This window comes from Pelmatolapia mariae, linkage group LG2 (assembly GCF_036321145.2).
Source record: "Pelmatolapia mariae isolate MD_Pm_ZW linkage group LG2, Pm_UMD_F_2, whole genome shotgun sequence".
Lineage (NCBI taxonomy): Eukaryota > Metazoa > Chordata > Actinopteri > Cichliformes > Cichlidae > Pelmatolapia > Pelmatolapia mariae.
Genome location: NC_086228.1, coordinates 8,630,546 through 8,643,461, shown reverse-complemented (window position 1 = coordinate 8,643,461; position 12,916 = coordinate 8,630,546). Strand labels below are relative to the sequence as shown.

The window sequence follows — 12,916 nt, the reverse complement described above, 5'->3', positions numbered from 1 at the left end:
CAGATGTACACTGTCTAAATATGAACACATTCAAAAAAAAAATCATGTCTCAGAAATAACCACAGCTGTTCATGTTTGTCACTATAGTTTTATTTGTAAGAAAATTGTGAACTTCAAATTGTTTATCAAGTCAAAGAACATTTGACAAATCTGAGTCATTCCTTTGCCCTGTGAGAGCTGGAATAAATATATATCCTGACAATTACAGTTGAAACAGTAGAGACAGGTAGAAATGGGATCAGATTAATCTTTGCTTAGTCAGACACGTCCTGTGTTGGCCTTAACCCAAATTTCCCTCGGGGTCAACCTTCAGGATTAATAAAGTTTTATTGAATTGAATTGAATCATATTAAAAAACAAACAATAGCACGATCCGTGTGATTTTGCATTCAATTGTAGTCAAGCAGCCCAGTCTCATAAATAGGTAACAGAAATGTCTGTAATGTAGACGTGTACAGTGTAGTGTAAGCATTAAAAGATCATAAAGGAAACACTACTATTTATGTGAAACTAATTGTAATAAAAATGAGCAGATGCTTTACAGATTTAAAAGAAAGAATCTGAAAACAACACTTTTTTGGTCTAAGTGGTCAAAGTAGAAAACAGAACTGATGTTCAAGAACAAACCGTAGCATGCACTAATCACATAATCTAATCACAATCCAATACACATCTCGATTGTTGTGGTGAACAGACATGTTGCTTTTAAAACCACATGCAGTGTGTGACCATGACTGTCCACTGAGACCATGAACGCCACTTCGCTGAAGTCTTCTTCTTCTTCTTCTTCTTCTTGCCATCAAAATGGAAGCAGAAAGAGCACGAGCTGCTTTGATCTACTGAAAGGAAAAAGCAGAACATATGAGCTGAAACCGTTAAGATAGAAACAATCGTTCAATGCAGTGTCTCAGGTAGCTTAGCCTGCTGCAACTGTTGACACAAGCTCAGTACAGTTAACATAGTGTCAGGGAACTCCAGTGTGGGAACTAGTGGCTTTAGGTTTGTAGTCATTTAACTTTCATCCATTCATTCATTTAATTCAGGAGGAAGAAATGTTAGGTTGGTGCAGGCTGGTTACATGCATTTGGTCCCATGCTGTCTTTAACCAAATGACTTGGTTCACTTTATGGCTGGGCTGTATGTGGGGTTATATCATGTTATTTGGGCAGGAGTACCTGTCCTCTGTTAGGCTTAGAAAGTTTCTCCATAAGCAGAGCTTCTAACTCTTATAGCTTCTAGCACATCTGTAGCTGTGCAGGCTGACAGGTTTTTGGTGGCTCTTTTTACCCCACACTGGTTGTGAGTATGTAAATAGCCCCACTACTTCTTTTGGGTTGCAGTTAACTTGGGAGGAAGGGGTGGGTCTGCCAGGACTAGATGAATAAAAATGATCTGGGATACATAAATTTCATAATGCATGCATATATCTCTATCAATTAAACCTGGCCTGAGGGCTGCCATTTTTTACATTCAGTTCTTTCTCTTAGAAATGTTGGATCTAAATAATGAATGTGTTACAGTTAAACTGACACTGGTCAGTGTAAATGGCTCATTGGGACATAGAAACCTTTAAATTAATTCCCATCACCTGATATCGAGTGTCAAACAATATCAAAGCTGTAAAAGCTGTTTACAGTCAGAATTTATAAAAACTATGATTGTAAATAAATTCAAACAAGTGAGCTTTTCTCTTTGTGCTGAATATCAACACTGTGACTTCTTAGACTGTAAGCTTTACATCAGCACAACCAGTTGTAGAAGCCGTCACTCCAAATGTCTTTTGATAACAAGAAAAAAATACCTTGTCAGTACACGGCCTGAAGTTCTTCTCCAAACATCTTCTGCCATCGGCTTTGTCTGCTGGTTTGAAGACAATAAACCACAAAAAGATGATTTAGTCACTTTGTCTGCATCATGCAGCTCGAATGTGTCATGCAACGATGTTAAATAGCCGTCGTTATCCCTCTGCTGTGTCAGTAGGATTGTACTGTACAGCATCTCATTGATATGTGAGGAATGCTTATGTAACACGATAACAGACGTCTGGTCTTACATCATTAAAATATAACGGGCAGGAGATATTTAGATATTTTTATATTTATATTACATTTTATAGCTGACAGATATTACTAAATAGATAGAATTTACTAAATGGTTGATGTACATGAAAAATATGTCCATAATCACAAACAACCATGAGAGCCAGTAGAATTAATTCAACTAGACACTCAAAAGACGTCCTTAAATGCTCTTTAAGTGGCAGAACAAATGAACAAACAGTTAATCGCTTACTTGAGATGAAATCTGCTCAGCTACTTTGAAAACAGCTTCTAACTGGTTCCTCCTTTAACAGGATGACTGCTCTGGGGTAAGGCCATCATGCAGTCCAGCAACCTTTATGGTTCTGCTTTGATTCACCAGGAACTATTAGGGAAACCTTTCAGCACCTCCTGTGAAAGACACAGGCATAAACACACAAACATCTATTAACATGTTCCACAGTCTTCCAGTTTGATTTTCTCATCCTGTGGACAACAACGTACAGAGATGCAGGTTTATTGTTAACTTTTGTAAGGTTTCTTTACTGAACATATCCAGCTGCAGCTCCACTGTGATCCTGAACTGGATAAGCACTTGAGAAAATGTGTCAATAAATGGACAAACATCAGCTTACTATATTTATCCAAACAGACGGGACCAATAATGCTTCACTGAGTTAGAGACTTTAACACTCTCTTCTATGTAAGAATGTCTCGTGCTGATGGACCTGCAAACGTGACAACAAAGGTTTTTCAGACTGCATGTAGCTGTCCTCTATGTCAGCTAACACATTTACATTTATGTCACACTTATTTCTGCTTTCCCATTTTTATCATTATTACTTACATTTTGATTGGATACCTTGAGTTTGTAAATGATCAGATTACATAATTGGGATACAATTCAATACAATTCATGTATCCAATTCAAGGTCGCGGGATGATGAAGCCTATCCCAGCTGATACAGGACAAAGACAAGCTGCCAGTTATCGCAGGGCTAAGACAATACGTGTAACAGAAAATCCACTTAAATGTTTGATATTTCTAATAATAATCATAATTATGACTATTATTTGAAATATTATTTAAAGGTTTCTTTATAAATACATTTTGATTTTTTTATAACCCCTAAAATATAAACCTGATTTCAGATTCTGACCTCTGACCTCAGTGACCAGGCTGTGTCCTCACTGCAGCTCCCTCTTGGAAGTATGTCTGCTTCTTTTCTTTCCCCAGTGATGACCGCCTGCCCTTAATATCACGTACTGTACCTGAGGAACAAAAAAGGACAAACACTTGCCTTCATTTAAGAAGTACATTCATACAGAGGTAATCTATGGAAACACACTAGTTCATCCTTTGGGAGGAATCAGTTCCTGTGAAACATTTCTGTAAATCAACATCGTGGAGAATGAAATGAGTTCTTCAGGTGACTCAGCAGTGCCACACTGACAAACTTCTGTGGAAGAAGAATCTGGATTTTTTTGATTTCCAATCCAGTTAAACTATTAAGGATCAAGCAACAGTGCTCATCTTTGCTCTTCTGAAATCTGTGTTAAACAACAACTAACATAAATTAGTAACAAAAATACAGCTGAGTAGAGGCTTTACAAACCACCAGCAGCCATAATGCTAAATTTTAATCTTCAAATGTTTCTGAGCCGTCTTCAACCTGTTTTTAACACAGAAAAGTCCCACAGTCAATGCTGCCTGACTCAATCCTAAATGTTCAGCACACACAGAGACACAGAGGTACTGTTTAAAGTTTAGTGTTAACCTGAGTCACTGATCATTTACAGTATTACAGAGTCTGGCAGTCTTTGCATGATGTCCACGTCACTGTAAGCTTCTAGCTGACTCTCAGGTGTGACAGGTGTGCCAGCAGGAAAGAGTAATAATAACCTGCATCCTGAGGTTTGTCATGCAGGATTAAAAGAGCCAGGCTTTGTTCACACAGCTAGGATTGTATTTTACACTGACCCTGGGTCAGTATAAGTATCATACAGTTTAAACGAAGCACTGAAACTTGCACATATTTATTACAGATGCATTGAAGCTAATCTGGATATTTACTGTCAATCTGTGGCTGCGATTAATCACTTTACTGGAAACTTTATTAACTAGTAACTTCATCAGTCATGACAGAAGCTAATATTTCTGTGCTAACATCGTTTAAACAGTAACAGCTTTACTACAATATAAGCTAACGTTTACACCGTAACTTTAAGCTAGCACCATAAAGACGGTAAAACACGTAATAATATCTACAAATGCATCTTAAAGCTGTTATATTAGCACTCGGTGTATTACTAACATAACCACATTAACATTATTGACACTCGCTGACTTTTAATAGTCATTCTATAAATGCTGTCCGTTTAAATGGTCTTACCTGTAACACTGCTGTATCCACCGGATTCCAGCCAGAGTGGATTCTGGAGTCTTCCCACGCTCCTGTTAGTGATCCTCCATCTGGATGGATGATAACAACCTTCTGAACAATCTAGCAGGTGGATGGCCCATATCTATGGGACTGATTTCTGCTAATAACGCCCATTGTATGGACTGATAACAGCCGAAGCAGGTGAATAAAGTCACCCGGTCGCTAGCTGTGCCATTACCCAGCATGCACCACTCCCTCCATAAATGCAATAAACGATACAAAAGTAATAGCCTATAATTAATTTATCTGCTGTTTCTCAGGTAGTTGTTTACATTATATAATATATTCTGTTCAGTACACGTCACTACAATGTGATTTCGGAAATATATAAATATACGAACAACAGGCTCTTCCGCGGAAATCTCATGTCATCAATAAACAACGATTAGGGAGCAGCATAGTGTTCAATAGGAGGACCCTGCACGTCAATTCTCGACGCCAGGGGGGTACCCTGCGCGTCAATAAGTGAAGCAGAGGGAGCCTGACCATGCGTCACACATTTGACGAGTTGGGAGTGAGAACGTGTTGGGGAAACACATGCACAAGTCTTACACTTACAAACTGTACATCAAAGCAATGGTAGGAAATTGTAAGTAGCAACCATATTCGTTTGCAATGAGCTTTTATGTTTTCTCTTCTAAGTTCTTATTAATACCATTGTTTATAGAAGGTAGCTTTTACTTTTACTTTAATATATTAGATCATTATGGGGTTTTTTGTGTTAGATAAAATGGGACCTGAAACAGTGTGAAAACAGATGTTTTTCTTCAGAACTGGGGGTTGTGAAACCTGAAATAATAATTAAAAAAAAGATTCTCCCTGGTCTCTAAAATATTAAAATCCCAGATTTACTGCAGAGCAGAAAGGTGTTGGGTTAAGCAGAAGCACTGAATAAGGAGTTATAGGAACAGAGCCAAATTTTTGACATTGCACTTACAGCTTTGAGTCATCCAGCCATGAGAATTGTGCACTCTTCTGATAACATTTCCCCTGCGCATTCCAAATAAATAAACATTAATATCAGTGACTATCACACACACATCAGGTGCAAAATAAGACAGAGTTTTCAACGTTTCAGTAATTTTCCTGGTGTAAGATTAAATTTATTGCAAAGATTTGTTTGATTCATTTGATTGTATCTTAACTTGGAGAAACAATTGATGTAGGATATAATCATACACACACACACACACACACACACACACACACACACACACACACATGTCTGGTTTGCTATCCTCGTGGGGACATCCCATTGACATAATGCTTTCCCTAGCCCCTTACCCTAACCCTAACCATTAAAAATGAATGCCTAACCCTAACCCTTACCCTAAACCTAACCATAACCTAATTGTAACCCTGACAGTAAAACTGCATTTTGAGTGTGAAAATTGCTTTCAACCCCGAGGGGACCTGGATTTTGGTCCCCACGGTGCAGAAAGTCCCCACCAGGATAGTAAAAGTCAGATTTTGGTCCCCACCAGGATAGTACGAACCCGTACACACACACACACACACACACACACACACACACACACACACACACACACACACACAGAAAACCAGTCAAATGTTTGGACACACCTTTTCATTTAATGGATTTTCTTTAATTGTACTACTTTCTACATTGTAGATACATACTGAAGACATCAAATATATGAAGCTAAATGGAAGATGATTATGTAGCAAAGAAAAAAATGAAAAATAATTCTAAATATGTTTTATAACTTAGATTCTGCGAAGTAACCACCCTTGGCTTTGTTGACAGTGCTGCAAACCCTTGGCTTTCTCTCAGTGAGCCTCATGATGTCGTCAATGGTTTTCCCTTCACAGGTGTGCCTTGTCAGGGTTCATTTGTGGATATTCTTGCCTTCTTAATGGGGCAGAATGTGAAGAAGTCAGGTTGGTACACAGCAGGAGCCCTATTTGACAACGTTTAGAATTCATATTAAGGCAAAAACTATTCAGCTAAGTAAAGAGAAACCAAAACCCATCATTACTTTAAGAACTGAAGGTTAGTCAGTCCAGAAAATCACTAAAACTTTAAATGTGTTCTCAAGTGCAGTCTCAAAAACCATCAAGAGCTACTACAAAACTGGCTCACATGAGGACCACCCCAGGAAAGGAATACCAAGAGTCACCCCTGCTGCTGAGGATAAATTCATCTGAGTCACCAGCCTCAGAAATCGCAAGTTAACAGCACCTCAGGTTAGAGCCCAGATAAATGCCACACAGAGTTCAAGTAGCAGACACATCTCTACATCAACTGTTCAGAGGAGACTGCGTGAATCAGGCCTTTATGGTCAAATAGCTGCTAAGAAACCACGACTAAGGAAAGCAACAAACAGAAGAGATTTGTTTGAGCCAAGAAACACTAGGGATGGACATTAGACCGGTGGAAATCTGTGCTTTGGTCTGATGAGTCCAAATATGAGATCTTTGGTTCCAGCCACCGTGTCTTTGTGTGATGCAGAAAAGGTGAACGGACGGTTTCTGCATGGATGGTTCCCACCATGAAGCATGGAGGAGAAGGTGTAATGGTGTGGGGGAGCTTTGCTGGTGGGATTTATTCAAAATTGAAGGCACACTGAATCAGCATGGCTACCACAGCATCCTGCAGCGACATGTTATCCCATCCAGTTTGCTCGGTTAGTTGGCCCATCATTTATTTTTCAACAGGACAATGACCCCAAACACACCTCCGGGCTGTGTAAGGACTATTTGACCAAGAAGGAGAGTGATGGAGTGCTGCACACACACACACCCAACAATCCCTTTTTAATATTCACTACAATGTTCCCACAATGCTGTCAAATGTAGCACATTACTTCATACTACAAAACACTAGCATAACTCGGTATGATATTCAATATTTCTCACACTATGGCTGCCGTTATCTACCGACAAATAGAATTTCCTTTTATTCTTTTTAGTAGAACTGTATTGTACTGTATTTTATGTGTATTTTACTTTTATATTTGCTATTTTATTCTGTGGAATGAATGAGGAGTGAAAGCATGTATGTATGCTAGTGTGCTGAAATATAAGTAAGCTGTACTCCAATTACATTGTATATTGTCCAAGAGCATGCCTGGCAAAAAAAACCCCCAACAACTGTAGACTAGTCAGCACTAGCTAATACAGACGAGATGATGAGTACCGACTACAAATGAAGCCAATGCTAAAATGCTTTAAACTTGAATTCTTCTTGATCAGCTGGTTGACATTCCTGTGGTTTTGATTTTCACCATGTTATTGCAAACAGATTGCATATGACTGCTATCAGGTTGCAATTCAATGGGATCAAGTTGGCAGACTGACTCTGTCTTATTGCTTTTTTTATTACCATCGTTATGCACCAAATCCACTTTTAAGATGACAACTGATTGCAAGTAGTTGTAAATCTGCCTCTTTGAAGCAACAATTTTTAAAGGAAAGTAGATCACAAGTTCACTGTACACGGTTTCAATCATTTTGGTCACGCTGTGGTCTCTAACCATAGTGTTTTCTTAGGGTGACTGTGACAATGACAAGAAAACTTTTTGGCTGATGCTCTACATGCTGATTTTGATTTTGCTGGTTAGAATGCAATGAGTAAACAAGAGTAAGTACAGCCATTCTCCATCATGTAAAACAATAATTTTCTTTGGGAAAACAGAAAGGCACCCTGTAGCTTGAGTTATGTAAGCCTTTCTCTTCACAGTGTTTGCGTCACAGCTCCTTTGTGCAGATATTTTTTTTTTGCTCATTTCACAGCTCCATGCTGTTTCCAACACCTTCCATTTTTTAATATATACACAAAAGTAAGTGTAGTGGAAGAACAGTTGTGGAAAATCAGTTTTTTGGCTATTGGAATAATATAGCTGAGTGTGTTTTCACGATTCCCCCGGATTCCTACACCAATGCTATTATTGATTTACATTACATTGCCAAGTGATGGCTTGGTTTCCTGGCACCTTATGGCATTTCGCCTCCTGATTCCAATTTAAATCATGGGGCCTGTGTCCTTGACCCAGTGTGAAGTTGCTCAGCAGCCCCTAACCACCTGCTCTCAAGTGGCACAAGGCCACAAAAACTTCATTAACCACTTCATTTAAATGAAGCAGAGGCAGGGGAAATGAACCAAGGGCTTAAGAGGATAAAAAAGAAAAGTGGCTTTTTAATATTCATCTGTCAGTTTATGAATGCACATGTATATCAGCTTGGGCAGACTGACTCAAGTGTGGCACTTAACATTAAGGCATCAACTCGTTTGTAGTGATCAAGTCATTTATTTTCAGCCAGATCTGAAACAATTGTTCAAGATGGAGCTGCAGAGATTGTTATCTGTCTTTCTAATTTAACCTTTAAATGCATACAGTACCTCAGGTTTTCAACAACCTAGCTAACATATTCCCTCCATTGGTGTTTTGTTGTTGTTGGTGGACAGGAAGAGATCTAAAACTTTAATTTTAAGCATTTAACTAGGACAAAATTGTCATTTACATTTGACTACATTTCTGATAATAACTGTATTAGGTTTACAAGAAATTTTTCATCAGTCACAATCTACAATCTATTGCCGCAGGCTAAAAACAGAAAGGATCACTAAGGGGGTAAATTTCACTGGCTGACTGCTGAGATCGTATTCCTAGGGGGGTATGGCTACACTTTCCCTTGATAGCCAAGATTAATGCTGGATGTGAATTGTTTATTTGTAGCTTATGTGTCGGGCACTACATTTTCAGGTACGGCTTTGAGAGATATTGCAGACAGGGAATTTGAAATAAAAAAAAACCCTGGACATTGCAAAAGTCAGTTGTTTTTAATTGGGTCATTGCTTGGCTGTTTTTGGCTGAGATCTGTGTTTTTCCATGCTGCATCACATATGATTAACATAATTTTCATTGTAAATCATTACATGAACACCGTAAAGTTGGATTGGAATTGGGTCTTTGTCAGGTCGGCTAATCTCCATCCTGTTTCCTATTGTTCCATTGTGTTTGCTTTTGGCTCTGTACCTCTGTTTCCTTCTGGTTGTCTGTTGGGATATTGTTTTCCTGCTGCCTCAGTGAACTGCTTTCTGTTCTTGCCTCAAGTTAAAATCAAACATTTTTGATATTTACATCTGCCTTCAGTCTTGTGGCTTCAACTGTCATCTCCTTCCGCCAGTTGCATTCACCCCCCCCCCCCCCCCCCCCCCCCCCCCAAGTGCATAGTGTGGAGGATGTCATAAGGCCTCGAGGCAATCGGATGTAAAACAGAATATTTATGAGTTTTTTGATTTGTAAATTGGTCAGATTTGACCCGAACACGACAGGAAGGTGAACTTTTGATGGACCTCTGACTGTTCCAGAAGTTTTTTTTTAAATCGCTCCAATTCTTAAAGACCAAATACCTGCAAACTAATTACAGTTCCATCAGTCTCAGTTCTACTGCCACATTCACTGAATGAAGATGAAATCAGAAGTGCCAAAAACTAAGCATTGGGGAGTGGCGTTAAGAGGTTGCTGAATTTTAAACAACATTTACTCCTTTGAGGTTGAGGTATCCTTAATTCAAATCCTAACCCCAATCACTAATCTCTAATTCTATGCCTATATGTGAGAAATTCAACATTTTGCATTGCTCAATTATTGCCGGATTACAATTGCTATACAAAGTGCCTTGAGGGGACTGTTTTTGTGATTCTGTGCTATGTAAATAAAATTAAATTGAACCGAATTAAAGTAATCAAAAGCTTTTCTTTTTTTTTGTTTGTTTGTTAATTCTTTTAGATATAGCACTAATCCTGTCTTGGGTTAGACCTTAAGAGGATTCAGACTGATTAATATTGATAGTGTACAATCATATGATGGCAATGGCATTTGCCTTCACAGTCAGTTCATTTCAGCTACACAATGGATCAACTATGCATCAGTTTGTAGTAGCTTACCTTACAAGCAGCTTGGGCATTGTAACAACGATTTCACTCATCTTGATTGGCATCAACCCCCCCACAAAAACAATCAATTACACTGTGACATTTACAATTTGATGTGGTTACTGATTTCTCTCAGTATGTGGCATGCAGCACTCAGTGCTGCTGGGTTTTCCTGCTGAGATCATACATTCATCTGAAAGCAACATATGTGTTCATGTGTAAATATAACGTGCTGTATTCACTGGACACTCGGATTGTTCTTCCCCAGTACTCCACAAGTATAGCCAGACTAGTGTGTATGTGTGTGCGGGAGTGTGTGCTTGAGACAGCCAAACTCATCCAGCAGCGATGGGAGTTCTATTCAATAAGTGTTATTACCTTCTCTCCTGCACTCTCCTGTTTATTATGCAGTGGAAAATGATACTTTCCCTTCGAGGGGGTTAGGAAATGGTGTATAAATTGCACTTTCCTTTGGGATGGGTGAGACTGGTGTGTGTACGAGACAGCTGTCAGCTTCCTCTTATAAACCTTTCTCCCTCTTCAATTTTTTTGAAGTCTCTCGTGCTGTCTGGTGTTTATGTGTGTGTCTGTGTTAACGTGTCTCAGGGGTTAGGATGTGCTTGTCAGTTCTTACAGCAGCATCTGGCTGCACTACAGTAACTTCCATCCAACACACACACACACACACACACACACACACACACACACACACACACACACACACGGAGTAAAACCACCAGAGCGGGACAAAACATTCTGCTCTGTGGGGGATTGTGTGTGTTCAGGTGTTTGTGTGCATGTATGTGTGTGTGTTTCACATCTATGAAAAAACCCCCCAAAACAAACCCAAAAAGAAAACCCAGCATCTAAATGACCCAGACTTGTGGTCACTTGACTGATACCAAGCTTCAGTGCATTGTGTGTGTGTGTCTCCATGCTGCAGTTCAGAATGCTCTTGTGTGGTTGTTGCCTCAAATGTGTGTTTTCTTTAAAAAGTGAAGTATTTTTGCTGAACAATAATGTTTTGTTGTACCCAACATAATAGGCTTTGAACTGAGACACAATTTTTTTTTACAGGAAAACACTTTCCTGTATAAAGTTTCCTGAGAGGCAAATGCAAAGAAGAAGATGTGTGTAGCTTCAGTCCAAAAATCATCCAATAAACTACGATGAATGCTTGGCAGACATTTAAATGGCGCCTTATTAACATTAGGTTAATAGGTGATCACTTGACTCTGTCTGAAACTACAAGCTCATAGTCTGTGCTGCAGTTGCACACCCCTCTTTCACAAGGGCTGTAGCTGCAGGCAGGACTTTGTTTAAATAAATTATTCTTTGAATTGCATGCTGTTCCTTTTGTACCATTGATTTCTCTCACTGAGACACAAAAGAATTAATTGGATTGGTTTGGAAAGATTGCTTTGTGTACTCCAAGGTGAGCCAGACACTGGTGGTTCTAACTGAAAAATGCAAGCAATACACAGAATGTCACAGTGAATTGTGCTGCATTCATGTGTTCTTCACAAAAGCAAAAAAAGAATAGATTCCATTGTAAGTTTCTAGTCCAAATGTTAACATTGTGGCATGCCATCTGTGACTCCTTTTATGATTGTGAATGTAGTCCTAAAAATAAAAAATCTCACCTGATTTAAATTTTACCACCACCTCGTACACATGGATAGCTTCTAACATGACCCCACACACACAAAAAAAAAATCTGTAAAACTGTAATTGTCCTTTCGGACTGCAAAATCAAGTCAGTCCCTAGGTACCTTGTTAAAATGTCCAACTTTATAGCATTAAAAAAGTGCAGAAGAGTACTTGAAAACTTTTTTATGAAAAAAAGGTCAAAATTCAACATTTTCATAGTTATGAGAAAAACAGATTTCTCACATTAATGTCAGGATACAACTTGTTAAACTAAGCTAGCTAGCATTAGCTTAGTACTCCAAACTCTGATCAAAATATGGTGAAACATGGCGGCTGCCAAAACGCTAACACTGCGGTTTCAAAAATGCTTCCAAAACCAGTGAAATGGTAAATAGACTGGCTCTTATATAGTATTTTTAGTTTTTCCTCACTTTTTCTGCCATCCGAGTTCCAAGGTGTCTGGAATGCAGCATTGGAGTCATCATTTGCACCCACTGGTGACTCTTGTCAGACTGAGGGACTATTTCTTATTAAGTGACACTGTGATTTTGTGTGTTTCTTCTAACACAAGCAGCTGCCTTTAGCTTTACAATATTGTGTAACAAACCAGTGATTAGGAAAAATCTAAAACTATATTTCTAACACCACTCTCTCTATTTTGGTATTCTCTTGTCACAAGGATCGTCACAGAAGTTATAATATTGTCATCGAAGTCACACAGCAGCCCCACCCAGCCGTTAGGGATAGCCAATAAGAAGAAAGATGGTGAAGAAAGGTAGATAGAGGAGATAAAACAGCTTTTTACAGACACCAGTTCAAACGAAATTTGATATATGGTAAAGACAGATGAAGTTGAATTTTGAATAATTCAAAAATACTTC

The 12,916-nt window shown here is 38.8% G+C and overlaps 1 long non-coding RNA gene across 2 annotated transcripts; it reads right to left on the bottom strand.

Annotated features, from left to right (window-relative positions):
- Positions 1-774: 774 nt before the first annotated feature.
- On the bottom strand, positions 775-3,252 carry LOC134635439 (uncharacterized). Of its 2 annotated transcripts, none has more exons than XR_010094952.2 (4): positions 3,200-3,252; positions 2,293-2,450; positions 1,802-1,860; positions 775-836 (listed from the first exon to the last, which is right to left on the bottom strand). It is a non-coding gene; the product is annotated as an uncharacterized LOC134635439 (long non-coding RNA). The 2 variants fall into 2 exon arrangements; XR_010094953.2 differs by having other exon boundaries at positions 3,207-3,247.
- Positions 3,253-12,916: the final 9,664 nt, after the last annotated feature.